A 16,432-nucleotide genomic window follows, 5' to 3' on the forward strand; every position below is an offset into this window, starting at 1 on the left:
GGATTGAGTTCTGTGGAGGATTTAACCAGCATGCTATACCAGTGGATTGCATACATTCACACACCCTCGAAAATCAGACTTTCCATAACCACCGCACTGGCCGCCCCTCGACGCGCACACGTGAGTGCGCGATTGCTCAGCAGCGCAGCCAGCACCCCGCTCACTCGCTCAGAGAGAGAGACCGGCTCCGCCCCGCCGCCGTCTCCAGAGCCCGGGAGGATAGACCATGGATGCACTTTCCTGGACCGCTCGGGTTTACCCGCCCCTCACCATACCGCGCTGGTGCTGCGGACAGAGAAGGGGAGGAGGCTGGCTCTACCATGGGAGGAACCTAGACCCAACTGATGAAGAGCCAACCAAGTAGCCAGTGAGAGATAGAGAAGGAGAGAGGAGAGAGAGAGAGAAGGAGAGAGAGAGAAGGAGAGAGAAAGAAGAGAGAATATAGGAGAAGAAGATTTTGATTTTAAAACACTTATTTACATTTTTCCATCATAATCGCTTTCACAATAAAGTGTTTTAAAAATCAGTTATTTAAAATAGAAAGTTAAAACAAGAAACATTATAAACATTAAAAGAAACATGGTTTTAATTAATAAAAGTGGTGCAAACTCCAGCCCTCCTCTACTACAGAATGTCAATATCTTTAAAACAGCGCTAGCTTTAAAAAGCATCCAGTTCCAATGTAAACTGAACTCCATGAGTCTGCCCTGATGTTACAGAGCCACACTGCCTCAGCCTCCTGCCCTCTGTTTCTTCCACCCGGACTTTAGTTAAATAAATTGGCGCTTCGCCTAATTTGATAAAAATTAGGCCACTTTTCTTTTCTGTTTTTTTGTAGGCAGCCCCATGATAAAAAAACCTTCTCTGTAAAAACTACATTTCAAAAAAGACTAAAAACTACTGTTAAAAGAGCGAAGAAACTCAAAAGTCTTACACTTAAAAACATGGTAAATAGTTCCGAGGTCAGAAGGGGCACTGCCCAGACAGCGGACGACTACTGAACAAAGCTGACTAGATAGCACTGTAAAATCCCGGCCACTGGAGGCTTGGGCGGTCCTTTCTTAGGAGGCGGTATAGGACCCCCATCAGTGGCCAGGGTCACTGTATGCCCAAGTCTCTCTGACCACACAGTGGGCGGTCTGTTGTGTCTGACGAAGGATGCTCTTCACGAAGCAAATACAAAGTCTTCTTTGTCTATTGCCCAGTGTGCAGTTTTCTGGGTGGTCCTGTCTCTCGCAGGGGGCTGGTGAGTCTCTAGCCCCGGCTGAGGGAGATGTCTGGAAGGGGTCTTGCAGGAACCGCCTGCTCTCTGCTGGCTGTAGTCATGAGGAGGCCTCCAACTGCAGTCAGCCTCTGCCCACAGCCCAGGAGCCTCCCACCCGTCGGAATGCAGACCCAGCAGGAGCCCCAGGGCTGGGGTCGCCGCCCCACTGTGTCCACCAACCGCAGAGAGAGTCTTACATCATGAATCTAGGGTGACGCTGCTACAATGTCTAGTTTTGCCCCTGGAATTAATACCTAGTTCTTCAACAACCAGAACAGAGAGTTTTGACTGGGGCACCTTCGTGCTTTAAAAGGGCCCACCTTAAAAAAACACCCTGATAAAAGGAGGCAGCCCACTTAGTTTTAAAAAAGCTAACCATTAAAAACAGAGCAGTATCCAGCCCAGGGTTGTTGCAAGTACGTTCATGAGGATGAATGGCCATGCCTCACCACACTAAAACCCCGGATCATGCAAAACTGAACAACTGTAATCTAAAAGTATTGTCTGGCCAGGATGCGTCTCGTCCCCTCCCTCTCTGGTTGTGGTCAGCACCCCTGTGGGTGTTCCAGTGTAATCTCCCAAAAGAAATCCACCATCTTTGTGTTGGGCTACAGTCTAGGAGGGTCTAAACTGTCAACCCAGCTACAGTTGGGATGCAATAAGATTGTTTAAAACCAGTACTCACCTTAAAAGACATCTGGGGAGGTCACCACTTGGAAAGTTTCCTCTACCCTCTTGTGACGCCCTCCCAGTTCTTCTGACCATGCCCGGCTCTTCTAGGTATATTCAAATATTTAAACCGCCCTGCCTTCCATATGAGTTTTCGTGGAAGAACCGGGAGGTCGCCACTTACCCCCACAGCGAGGGCTTCGCTTTTCTTCCAGTTCACCCTCGCTGATGATGCCAAAAGCAAAATCATACTATTTGATTTAAAAGGTTTATATACTATTTTGATTCTCGATAAAACAATAACGCTGCCGGGTATATGCCGATAAAATCATCCCCGCTAAAACCAGGTAAAACCATGTAGGCTAGAGCGTATTTTAATGAGAGGTTGAGGGAGAGTGCGAGAGCATCCCGACAGAGCACAGCCCTGCCGGACCCTCTACTCACTCTAAAAGGAGCAATACAGCCTGCCGCTTATCTTCAGCATACCTCAACATTACCGTACAACACCTTGATCTTGAAGCTATGAAACCAGCGCTGAACCCAACTTCCCAGAACTTTCTCCAGAGGAAACCGTGTTCAACGCTGTCAAAAGCCTTTTCCGATCTAGAGAAATCAGACCATCCATACCCAACGCAGCTGGAGAGACCCAAAACATCCCGAATGAGGTGTGGACGTTATCCACCATGGACCTGCCGGGCACACAGTAGGTCTGTCCCGATGGAGACCTGCTCCATAGCTCCCTCAGCCTGGAGGCCAGACCCTGGATGGTGAAGCTTGTAATCCACACAGCAGAGACACAGGCGCCAGTTACTGATGTCCCAGGGTTTCCTTTTTCGCAGTAGCTGGGGCACTGCCTCCGGGCAGGACTGTATGGAACCAGAGGGCCCGACTCGTTGAAGATTTTCCAGGATGTCCCTTCCGAGGACATCCTGTATTTCTTTGTAAAACCCATGGAGAGGCTTGCCGATCCCGGGCGCTTCTCCCTGCATTCCTGCAGGCAGTCATAGCTCTTAAAGTTATGGGTCTGTCGAGCCTCATTATCTCCTCGAGACCCAGGCTCCCACAGAGCCCCCCTCCGCCGACTCTCCCTCCTCCCTATACTCAGTGGCAGCATAAAGGGAGGAGTAAACCCCACCGGGCCGCTTTCCGGATCTGGCTTGCCTCCACAACCGGGTTGCCCGCGTCCGGCCAGCAGTGAGTGGATCACCGCCCCTGCTCCACTCCTCTCCAGGCCAAGAAGAAGCAGAGGAGTGTCCATTCCGCGATGGTTCGAATCGACCTGACCAGTGCGCCTTGTACTTAATCTCGAACAGGTCGGGCGAGAGTCACTTTTACTTTGAGGACCTCAATATGTCCTCGATCTCCCAGGATCATTTAAACTTTCTAGGTCCACTATCTCAGTCTCCAGTCCTTCATAGATCTGGTGACGTCTCTAGTGACGTTGAAAGTGGTGCTGCTGACAAAGGAGCTTAATTTCTACCTTACCACGGTCCCACCACTGCCTAAGATTATTAAAATCACTTTCCTCAGCCTAAAATGCCCCAAAATAAAACAACACCTCTAAAACTCCCATCGAAAGTTAAAACTGTATTAAATGCCAATATGCGCCCTGGGTAAAACCCTGATAAAAACATACATATAAAACCAAAGAGTGATCAGTAAAACCAGCCGGACAATGCTGCACATTTTAAAAAATACTAAATGGTGCTTAAAACATAACACGGGTTCCAACCTGGCTGAGGAGATCCTTCCTCCCTAACGGGACCATGTACTGTCGGCAGTCCGGATGCATCCTTTCCACACGCCCACCAGACCATGAGAATGGACCAGCCTCCTCAGCACCTGCTGTAGTTGGATGGCTCTGTGTGATTTCTGTCTTAAAATCATCCTCTGTGCAGTTAAAACTCTCAAGAATAAAAACTCGAGGCACAAAGCTGGTTTAAAAAACATCATTAATTTTGATAAAATAGCCTCCTCTGTCCCGTTGTTGGAGACAGACATTAATTAAAACAATATTAAAAGGTTTGAACCAAGCCACAAAGAACAGCCTCCTCCACGATGTGTTTGACTCCTCCAGCATCAAGGGTTGAAGGCCCTGAGAAGAGGGAACACCTCCTGAGGTTGTGTTGTGGCTCAGAGAACTTCCACCCTCCAGTCCGCTTCACAGCTGTCAAGCAGCGCTCTTTGTAAGAAGAGAACATCGTTGCTTTCATCTGCCAAATCTATAAATAGATGTTCTCTTCACTGTCCTCGCTCCATTTTACGCTAAAACTCCGACTGAATGTGTTCACAAAAGAAAAGAGCGAAACAACAAAACTTAAATCAACAACCCCAAATAAACCCACATTGAGCCTCCCCAATTTCTGCTGGATGCAACCCTTTTTACTGAGAAAATCTTTTAATCCTAAAAAACCTCTTTGTCAAACTTTTCTTTTCTATATAATATCCAAGACTGTATTAGTTCACGAGGTCAGGAAGTGATCCTGACCTCACTTTCCTTTGTTTTTGTTCTGTGTAAAACTGGCTTATTTCATCCACTGTACAGTTTTGAGCTTGACTGTTTGTTATAGTTAAATCATCTAGAGGAAGCGCAGGTTTAACTCGCTGCCCTCTTGAGTATCATATCCCCACTGACCCATGATGTGCTTCATCTCGCCCTTGCTCCTCTGCCCTTTCCCTGCAGAGCTCTCTGCTGACTCATCGGAGATCACGCTTTTCTCTTCCTGATCCAGTGCACCTCCCCTCTCCACCGAGCCTCCTCTACCACTGGCTCACCTTCCCACCTGATCCAGGAAGATCCCTCTCTCATCTTCGCCTTCACAACCCGACTTTTCCCGACTGCCGGGCTTTCTCCACGCTGCACTCACCCAATCTTCATCCGTGTCTCCTCGTCAGCAACCCAAACTCACCCACCCGTGAGGCAGCAGAAGACACCAGAGCCCAACTAATCACCAAACTTAAACCACTGTGACCAACTATTACACCACATAAACTAAATAGACAACTATGGAACAGAAAGAGAGTACACAGACAAGTGTGCTCTCAACACAATGTTCTGAGAGCGTGAACTGAGAGAGAGAGAGAGAGAGAGAAGAAGAGAGAGAGGAGAAGAGAGAGAGGAGGAGAGAGAGAGAGAAGAAGAGAGAGAGAGAGCGAAAGTTACAAAACAGTGAGAAAGAGATACAAAAAGTTTGAGAGAGAGACTATCAAGTTTGAAAGAGAGAGAGAGAGAAACAAGTTTGAGAGAGATACAAAACAAGTTTGATAGAGAGATACAAAAAAAGTTTGAGAGAGAGAGATAAACGTTTGAAAGAGAGAGAAACAGAGTTTGAGAGAGATACAAAACAAGTTTAAAAGAGAGAGAGATACCAAAAAAGTTTGAGAGGGAACTACATAAAACGTTTGATCCAAAACCCGTTAGAGAGCGAGAGTTGGTTCCCCCATGCCTGTTGTCCTGTTGCTCCTCAGGTGGGATCACCAAAAATCTCACCCACGGGACCACCTGTTGAGCCTCTTTTTCACTTTTTCCCCCCTTTTCTCCCTTTCCCCCTCCCCCCTTTTTTCCCCCTTTTTTTTCTTTTTCTCCCCCCACCCCCCCCTCCCTTTTTTTCCCCCCCCCCTTTCCTTTCCCCTTTTTCCCCCCCCTCCCCTTTTTTTTCCCCCCCCTTTTTCCCCTGGAGTCTTGGGGCTTTCGGTGTTTTTGGGGGGGGGGGGCCGGGGGGGCCCCGGGGCGCGGGGTTTCCCCCTTTGGGAGAACCCTTGGGGGGCCCAGGGGGGGGGGAGGGCCTGGAGGGGGCCTGGACCCCTTTTTCGGCCCGAACCCCAAACCCCCAAATGGACGGGGGGTTCCGTCCTTTGGCCCAAAATCCCTTTTTTTTCCCCGGGGGAAACCCGGGGGGGCCCCCCCTGGTTAGGGAAAAATTTTTAAAAGGGTTTTAAAAAAAACCCCCAAAAAATTAATGCAAAGGAAAGCAAATTTGGGAAAAAACCTTTTATTTTTTTTTTAATTTTAAAAAAAATTTTTTACCTTTGGGGGAAAAATTTTTTTTGGTAAAATTTTTAAAAATTTTAAAATTTTTTTTAAAAAATTTTAAATAAAAAAGTTTTTTTTTTTAATTTTTTTTTTTTTTTTTTTGTTTTTTTTTAAAAATTACTTTAAATTTTATTTTTTATTTTTTTAAAAAATACGGTTGGGTTTTAAAAGGGTTTATTTTGCTATAAATGGGTCCCAAAAAACCCCAAAGCATTAAAGGGGCCCAAAAAAAATTCAAGAAAAGGGGTTAATTTGTTTTTTTTGGGTTTGTTTTGTTTTTAATGCTTTTTAAAATTTTTTTTTTTTTTTAAAAAAAAATTTTTGGGATTTTTGTTAAAAAAATTAAAGGAATATGATTTTTCGGGAGGGGGACTTTTTTTTTTGGGTTTAAATTGGGGGAAGTTTAAAAAACCGGGAAAAAAAAAAAACCCTAAAAGCCCCGCAATTTTCTTAAAAACTTTGGGGTTTTCCTTTTGGGTTTGGATTTTTCCGGGAAATGGGGCCCTTAAGCCCTTTCCTTTTTCCATTTTTTTGGGGGAAGTAGGGCCGTAAAAACCTTTCCCCCCCCCAAAATTTGGAACAATTTTTAAAAAAAACTTTAAAAATAAAAATAGGGGGGGAAGGATGTTAAATTTATTTGGGGAAAGATTCCGGAAAAAAAAGTTTTTATGGGCCACCCCGCGACCCCAAAATGGATAAAATGTTAAATTTTTTAACAAAAGGGAAATTTTTCCAAAGGGGTGGTAAACCCCTTTTTGGGGCCTTTGGGATCCCTTTTAAAAACCCCCCCGAAATTTTTTAAAAATTTTAACCCTTTGGGGTGGCCCCCTGGGGAACTAAATTTTTTACTATTTTTCCCCCCAAAAAAAATTTTGGGGTTTATGAAAAAATTTTTACTGAAGGGTTTGGGGGGACAAGGTGGTAAAAAAACCTTTTCGGGAAAAAAAAACCTTTAAAAGGGGGGGTTTTGGGGGGGGGGGGGTAAAACGGGTTTAAAGCCAAAAAAACCCAAAAAAAGGCCCCCGGGGAAAATTTTTTAAAAACAAAAGGGGAAAAAGGGAAAAAAAAATGGGGGGGAAGGGTTTTTTTCTTGGGGGCCGGGGAATCAAACCTTTTTTTTGGGGGGGATGGCCGACACCCCGGGGGGGTTTTTAAGGTTTTAAAATTTTCCTTTTTTCCGCCTTTTCCTTTAAAAATAAAAAACCCCAAAATTTTAGTTTGGGGGGGTTTTTTTTTGGGGAAAGGTTTTTAAAAACCCCGAAACCCCAAAAAAAACCCAAAAAAGGAAATTTTGACTCCTTTTTGACCCCCTGGGGGGGGAAAAAAAACCCCGGTTTAATGTGGGTTTTTTTTTAAAAAAGGCAAAAAGGGGAAAAACCCAAAAAAAAATTTGGGGGTAAAAACTTCTCCTTCTTCCCCCCTCTCCTTCCCCCCCTCCTCCCTCCTTCCTCTTCCCCTCCTCCTCCCTCCCCTTCTCCTCTCCTCCTCCTCCCTCCCCCTCCCCCTCTCCCTCCTTTTCCTCCTCCCTCCCCCTCCCTCCATCAGGTGGAGTCCTTCCGCGGGCCCGGGGTCACTGAGCTGCTGGATGAGTTGGAAGAAGTCTCAGAGAGTCTGGGCCCGCCATCCGACCCCACCCCGAGCTGAGTCGTCCGCCTCGGGGGAAAAAAAAGCCCTTCCGTTCATCCGCAGGGGGCCCCCGAGGGTCCGGGGGGAGGTCCCGTCCGGGGGGAAGGAAGGGGCTTGGACCCCGAGGCCCTCTTGAGGCAGTGCTCTCCCCTCCTGCAGCCCACACAACCTGAACTCGTCTGCACTGGGAGTCTCCTGTCTTCTTGTGAACTCTGTGATGATCCCACAGTTGACACTGTAAACACACAAAACAACACACAGAGTTTATTATATCAATACAAATGAATCATTATTGACATCATGAACACGAGTGGTTTTCACTTTGGTTTCATCTTCCAAAAAACAAAAAAAAAAAAGAAGAAAAAAAAAAAAATTTTTTTAAAAAAAAAAATTTTTTTTTAAAAAAAACCCCCCCCCCGGGGGGGGGGGCCCCCCCCGGAAAAAAAAATTTTTTAAAAAAAAACCCCCCCTTTTTTAAAAAGGGGGGTTTTTTTTCCCCCCGGGGGGGGAAAAAAAAGGGGTTAACCCAAAAATTTTTAAAATTTTTTAAAAAAAAAAAAAGGGAAAAAATTTTTTTTTTCCGGGGGGGAAAAAAAGGGGGGCCCTTTTTTTTTGGTTTTTGGGGGGGAAAAAAAAAAAAACCCCCCCCAAAAATTTTTTGGGGAAAAAAAAATTTTTGGGGGGGAAAAAAATTTCCCCCCCCAAAAAAGGGGGGCCCGGGGAATTTTTTGGGGGGGGCCCAAAAAAGGGGGCCCCCCGGGGGGGAACCCCCCCTTTTTTTGGGAAAGGGAAAGGGCCCCAAAACCCCCAAACCCCCCCGGGGGGCCCGATAACATGGAACACTGTCATAGTCAGGTGGTATTTTGGCATTCAGCACAGAGACGGTAAAGGACGAAACATCAGCAAAACAAGCTTAACGTCAGAAGACAGATGCTCTGGATCATCAGCACTCAGCTGATCACTCCAATCTGGGAGAGAAGAAGAAGACAACAGAAGAGATGGATCAGTCTCCAGAGACTCCTCTCATCAGCTGCCAGTGAAGCACATCAGTAGAAGAGAAACAACAACAACAACAACAACTACAGTTCAAACTCGACTGACCTCAGAGTCTCCAGTCAATGGACTAGAAAACCAGTCAGCAGCTTTCCCTGAATCCTGCAGCTGGTTTTCACTCAGATCCAGTTCTCTGAGACTGGAGGGGTTTGACTTCAGAGCTGATCCCAGAGAAGAACAGCCTTCCTCTCTGATCCCACAGTATGACAGTCTGTAAACACACAAAACAACACACAGAGTTTATTATATCAATACACAATGAATCATTATTGACATCATGAACACGAGTGGTTTTCACTTTGGTTTCATCTTCTTTAGTAAACAGACATTTAGAAAAATCGCCAGTGTAAGAAGAATAAAAGATGACAGAAACAATCTGTTCATCATCCAATCAGATGAGTTCATGTTTCGTATGAATGTGAAGACCTCACAAGCATTGACCGCTTCAGAACTCCTGGACAGTTTACCCTGCACTCTGCAGCTGCCAGTCATAATAGCAGTGTGGCTCTAAATAAACACGCAGAAGGCCCAGCGGATGGCCCTGACCTTTGCTGATACGGCAGTAAATCCTTGAGGGTTCAACTTCATGACTTCAGAGAGAGAAGATGAACAACTGAGAATCTGACGGCCGTAGTTTAGTTCGGGGCTGCAACAAGTTTCATTCCCTCAACACTTGGTAAATCAGGAGTTCAGCATCAGCCCTCGTCCAGTTCCTTAGCATGCCACGAACAAAATCTGCAAGCGGCAGTTGCTGTATATCTGGTTCTGGGACAGTTAAGACGGCTGATGGGGCCGTGGGCCAGGTGCTTCTCTAAACTTCTCACGGCGCTGCATTTAATATATCATGGCGGAGATGGGAAAGACTCCCTCTACGAGGCGGGTAGGCCCCGGAGGTCAATCCGGGAGAGGTTTCTAGCCGGTATATCGCCTTTACCCGCCGCTACAGCGACCCGCTAGTGTACGCTGGGAACCCACCTCTGCAATTACGGTATGGGACATATGCACAATGGACACTAACACCCTGGCCTAGACTAGCTCGAGCCCAATCCGAGCTCCGCTCGGGGAAGGTACCATAGATGACATAACATTCTCATCACATGAGTCTCTCTGAACATTCTGTAGGTGAAGAGTCTGATGTGACCAGATTGGTGTGTTTGATCTGATGGCGACTGGCCCTGAACTTTGGCCCTGATGGAGTGATGACCCCTGATTTGACATGTGATTTGGCCCTGACCCTGTGGCTGGCTACAGGCCTGTTCAGTAATCCATCAGCAGCATGAGCCAGACAAGTTGTCCATGTCTTGTAGAGGACGACATAACCAGGCAGCATGAAGTGAACATGTCACAGAATGAACACTGATGGATCAACATAGATCCATCAAACAGTTATTGATTAAACATGAAGGTGCTACACTAGCAGCAGACAGTGAACCCACCTCAGAGTCTCCAGGCTACAACGTGGACTCTCCAGAAAACCAGTCAGCAGCTTCACTCCTGAATCCTGCAGCAGGTTGTAACTCAGATCCAGTTCTCTGAGACTGGAGGGGTTTGACTTCAGAGCTGATCCCAGAGAAGAACAGCCTTCCTCTGTGATCCCACAGTCTGACAGTCTGTAAACACACAAAACAACACACAGAGTTTATTATATCAATACACAATGAATCATTATTGACATCATGAACACGAGTGGCTTTCACTTTGGTTTCATCTTCTTCTGTAAACAGACATTTAGTTAAAATCCCAGTGAAAGAAGAAGAAAGATGACAGAAACAATCTGTTCATCATCCAATCAGATGAGTTCATGTTTTAATGTGAACTCCACTTCACAAGGTTTCCTGCAGCTGGGCCCTGACCAGCGGGCCACCAGATTTGTAGAAGCAGGGTTTCTACTAATGCTTCACAATCCCAGGAGGGTGAAGAATTCATGACTCAGAGAGAAGATGAACCTGATCTGACGCCTGGGATACAGGATCACAACAAGTTTCATTTCAACACTTATTTCATTTAAATGGATAAATGTTTGGTTAAACAGCCGCCTGATACCCGCAACTTGTGGCGCAAGTTAAAAAATACAGCAGCGTAGATTTAAATCTTCCTCACATGCCGCTGTAAAGGTGAACATGACTCACTCATATATATATATATAAATATATATATATACATACATATATATTAAATGTATGGTATATAGCTCATCAATACCTGAGTCTCTGACATTCTGTACAAGGACAGTCTTTGGCCTGACCATGTGACCCTTGGCCCTGATGATGACCCTTGGCCCTGATTGGCCCTGACACTTTGGCCCCTGATTGGTTCATTTGTGACCCTTGGCCCCTGACTGCTGATTTTTGATTGGCCCTGACTGTGGCTCTGGCTCTGTCCCATAGGCCTGTTCAGTAATCCATCAGCAGCATGAGCCAGACAAGTTGTCCATGTGCTTGTAGAGGACATATGCAACGAGGCAGCTGATGAAGTCATGTCACCAGGAAATGAAACACTTGATGGATCAATACGTAGATCCATCAAACAGTTATTGATTAAACATGAAGGTGCTCCACTAGCAGCAGACAGTGAACTCACCTCAGAGTCTCCAGGCTACAACGTGGACTCTCCAGAAAACCAGTCAGCAGCTTCACTCCTGAATCCTGCAGCAGGTTGTAACTCAGATCCAGTTCTCTGAGACTGGAGGGGTTTGACTTCAGAGCTGATCCCAGAGAAGAACAGCCTTCCTCTCTGATCCCACAGTCTGACAGTCTGTAAACACACAAAACAACACACAGAGTTTATTATATCAATACACAATGAATCATTATTGACATCATGAACACGAGTGGCTTTCACTTTGGTTTCATCTTCTTCTGTAAACAGACATTTAGTTAAAATCCCGTCAGTGAAAGAAGAAGAAATGACAGAAACAATCTGTTCATCATCCAATCAGATGAGTTCATTTTAATGTGAACTCCACTCACAAGGTTTCCTGCAGCTGGTAGCAGACGTAGAAGCAGCTTACGGCCGGAGGATTCATGACTTCAGAGAAGATGAACCTGATCACAAGGATCACAACAAGTTTCATTTCAACACTTATTTCATTGGTTGTCTCAAATCATCGATACATGTTCCCGTCGACTGCTTCAGCTCAGTGTGAATAACATGTCACTCTTTTATGAGGAACATAGCATGAGGCCCTAGCCGCGACGGTGTGTGTCATATATATATATAATAGGTGGCAATTGTGGCGTCCATCATTTACGGACCCCTGACTTGAAAAAAGGGCTACGACTTCATACTCACCCAGAAAGTGAGTCTCGCCATTGGATCCTGCAGCTTTTCAAAAATAGAATATCCCCTACACATCCTTCTCCTCTGGCTGAATGACAAACCAAAAATAGGCTCCTGCTGGAAACCGCGACAGTGAGTAAGCTCGAGGCGATCCCAGGTCACCACCGATGTTTTACAATGATCGGCAGGTGACTAGTGGGAAGTCCCCATGAGTTGCTAGGATACGGCATGATCAATGCACTGGGAAATTTTGTAGATCAAGCTGAGCCTGACAGCCCCCATGGAGCGAAATGGGGAACCAGCAGCGGCAAAAGACTTGATGGATCGCATGGGAGCGCATACGTGGGTTCCCACTTGTTTAACTCTCTGTAAAGCGTAAACTGATCCATTTCTGATCGGGGCAGAGATGCGAAGGCAACAGACAGGGCTTTACACGCTTTGATTGTCTGAGGTCGTCGATCGTGATCATCCTGTATTTGTCATCGCGCCAACAATTAACCGCTCATCCACAAGTGCGTCCCAGGTCGAGGAGATCCCTTGCTTGACAAGCACCGTCCAAGGGGTCACTTTATCACAAACCCTGCTTCACTTAACTTCGTCTCAAGGAATTTACTTACAATGACCAGGAAGGAGCCACCTTTCTCTGTGTTAAGATCATTATTTGTAACAAAACTCAAAAGCGTGTACGGACATGTATCGACGATTCATTAATGAGCCGCTCCACTGGTATCACCTAGACAGAAACGAGAGCATACATTAACGTGTCAAAACCATGAGAGTACAATTCCGCTAATCCAGGGCCTAGGGCGAACTAAAACAGATGATTACTATCGCTAAACGAACGTTCGCGTTATCAAGTTGAAATGAGTGACATGTTTACGGAAGGTGGTTCTGCAACTGTGACAGGGGCATGTAAAAGTTGCAACGGGACTTAGCTGGTAGTGCACCAGCTGTAGTACGAGATTCGAAATGGGCGCGTTATCGTGAACATTTTCAGTTATTTCATAAATGCATGACATGAATTGTATGTAAAGAACTAAAATATTCTTTTTCTGAGACATTGATATATATATATATATATATATATATATATCATATATATATATATTAATAAAGTACATATAGTATACTCATCAATACTTTGTCTCTCATTCTGTAGGTGAAGGACAGGGGCCCCTGACCCTGAGGCCCCTGACCCTTTGGCCCCTGACCCTTGCCCTGACCTTTGACCCCTCACCCTTTCCCCTGACCCTTTGGCCTCAACCATCTGGCCCTGACTGGCCCTGACCCTTGGCCCCTGACCCTGTGGCCCTGACTCTGTCCCATAGGCCTGTTCAGTAATCCATCAGCAGCATGAAGCCAGACAAGTGTCATGATTGTATATCAGGTATAATTAAAATCCTTGAGGTCCAGTTAGAGAGAGTTTCCTCACTAAAGGTCAGAACATCAATGTCAGATATGCGTCCTATGATTTTGTGCCATATGCATTGAAGTAGCCAACAGTTGTATTAACGTGTGTATGTAGTAAACAACTGACTGTCAAGTTAAATAAAGAAAACTAAACTCATCAAATATATTTATTATTACAATTTTTCAATTGAACTCTATTTATTATAAATAATCCTCTAATAAAAACATTATCTCTATTTAAAGTAAAATAAAGGTGGATTTAAAACAGAAAGCTTTTTGAAAATGTGATTTAAATAAAGGTCATTTCATATTAAATCTCTCTGAAGTCTGTTGTCCATGTAATGTCATGAGATTGTCTAGTTTTTGTGTTTATTTTAATATTTTTGAAAACATGCACTCAGAAGTCTTTAATTTTGACATAAACTTTCAAAACAAGTGGTTTTTGTACTTTTTATGATCAGTCCAGAGACCTTGAACCCTCAACAACAGTGAGCTCTCAGAGAACTCAGAACAGCTTAACAGACTGAATTCAATCTCTTCTTTGAGATTTTATAGCCCAGTTCTGTAAGATATGATTTGAAACTGATTAACACATGAGTGAACATCTTTGTCTGAGGAAACATTGATGGTGATATATATGAACAGTTTCTTTTTCAGACAGTGAAGATCTGAAATCAAATATTTCTTCCTGACTAACAACATGTGTCCAGGACATTGACTCTTTCTGTTGTGAATGAACATCTGTTTATCTCATGATTATTTTTATTCAGTGTCAGTTCAGGTCATAACCACAGCGGAAAGCAGATATGATCATGATGTTTCATCAGAACAATATAGCCTGTTTCTACTTAATGAAACGTCATGAATTTACCAGACATTACTGTACAGAAAAAACTGAATGTATACATCAAGAGATTCAATGTCTCTTTGTTTGAAATCAGAAGGATTTTTCTGTTAGTCACAAAATCCCAAGAGTCAACAACTGGTCTGACCAATCAGATGAGTGATGTGTGTCAACATGATCAATGGTTCATGATGAACATCATATTTGACATGAAGAGCACCATGACTTTATCTTTCAAAAAACTTATAATCCATCTTGAATGTGAATCAGACAATTTATCTCTCTTGTATGCAACATGCATCAACACTCTATATAATGAAACCAAGAAAAGACAGAAATCAGATAGCATTCACCATGTCTGCATGATATCACAAATACAACAGAAAAATGAGATACAATGAACTCATTTTTATGACTTTGTGAACAACAGTATGTCCTCAGAATACTGATACATATAACAAATCTGTGCCAGCACATGAATCTGTTATGAACACCAGAAACTGCATCCAATGGATTTTTATCTGAAATGTGAAAAGCTATGAACAATATTAATTTGGCTGATGTGGTTCTGTTAAGAGATCCATGTTGTGTGAATGTTCTAGCATAAAGAATCTAGAGAGATCTGGTCATGAAAGTTTGAGACTGATCATTTTGTTTATGGATCAGTTTGTTTATTTCAAACAGACAGTGATTTTATATGAAAACTTCATCTGACAGAGACTATGAGACACTTCTTGATTATGTTGTTTAAAATAGTTAGACTGGCCAAGCTGATTGAGAACATCTTTATCCTGATTTGAAGGAATTCTAGACTTATTTTTGACTCATGAATGAAATCTTTCAGTCTGTATTGACACACATGACTGTTAATTATAACACCATCTCAGTTTTAACACATTACCTGATTAAACAGAATACCTATTGTGATCTGTCATGTGAGGACAACAGTCATCATGTGTCAATGATATTTACTTTACACAACAACAGATGACATCCATTTCACTTTTAGATGACCCTGACCACTGTGATCTCATGGTCGAACACAGACCTCTGTGAGAACAACACTCCATCAGGCACTGATTTCTCAGATCCTTATTTCACTCTGATTTGGCCCTGACAAGATCACTGCCTTTTAACTGTCACCAGGACAATTTCAAATATCTCCTGACACATTGGCCTCATGCAGGACTTGTCCATCAAAAGGCCAGGTCTGAAGCCTCACCTTTCAACTGACTGTTTCATTTAGAAACCCTTCAGTGAAGAACAGAGGGCTGACATTTTTTCCTGTATCATTGTGCCTGATAGGCCCCCTGTACAACTGTGGCCAAAAAAAAAAAAACCTGACCAACATTACTGTAAATATTGTGTTGTTTTATTTGTAAATAGTGTGTACTTGTTGCCCTTGCACAACCTCTGCTAAGGCCACTTTCATTTCACTGCACACCCTGTGTGTGTATGTGACAAATAAAACATCTTGAATCTTGAACATCTTGAATCTTGAACTGAATTGTCCTGCAGCTTTAAATTCAGTTTCTTCAGGCGTCCGTTGCATGTCAATCAAAAAGAGCCAAGATATTATAGACTTCGTTTCTGAAAGGAGAGAAATGTGTGTGCAGGGACTCCATCTGGTTGAAGTGTAGAAACCATTTGTTTCAGCCTTCATTTCTTCTGTTCACATCAGTGATCATCAGTTAATTCATGTTGTTATTAAGATCATATTGGCCTTATCTTTAATTATAATTCGGTGAACCCACCTCAGACTCGCCAGGCTACAATGTGGACCCTCCAGAAAACCAGTCAGCAGCTTCCACTCCTGAATCCTGCAGCTTGCTCACACTCAGATTCAGTTCTCTCTGAGACTGAGTGGGCTTCTAATCTCAGAGCTGATCCCAGAGAAGAACAGCTTCCTTCTGGTGATCCCATTAGTATGACAGACTGTAAACACAACAAAACAAACACACAGAGTTTATTATATCAATACACAATGAATCATTATTGACATCATGAACACGTAGTGGTTTTACACTTTGGTTTCATCTTCTTCTGTAAACAGACATTTAGGTTAAATCCCACAAAGTGAGAGAAGAAGAATAAGATGATGTGAAACCATCTGTTCATCATCCAATCAGATGAGTTCATGTTTTAATGTGAACTCCACTTCACAAGGTTTCCTGCAGCTGGTAGCAGACGGTAGAAGCAGCTTTACGGCCGGAGGATTCATGACTTCAGAGAGAAGATGAACCTTGATCACAAG

The 16,432-nt window shown here is 43.9% G+C and overlaps 1 pseudogene; it reads right to left on the bottom strand.

Moving 5' to 3' along the window:
- The window catches only part of LOC130196330 (NACHT, LRR and PYD domains-containing protein 14-like), a 267,022-nt pseudogene that overhangs the window by 36,810 nt on the left and 213,780 nt on the right, over window positions 1-16,432 (bottom strand).

Source organism: Pseudoliparis swirei, chromosome 7 (assembly GCF_029220125.1).
Source record: "Pseudoliparis swirei isolate HS2019 ecotype Mariana Trench chromosome 7, NWPU_hadal_v1, whole genome shotgun sequence".
In the NCBI taxonomy this organism is placed as follows: Eukaryota; Metazoa; Chordata; class Actinopteri; order Perciformes; family Liparidae; genus Pseudoliparis; species Pseudoliparis swirei.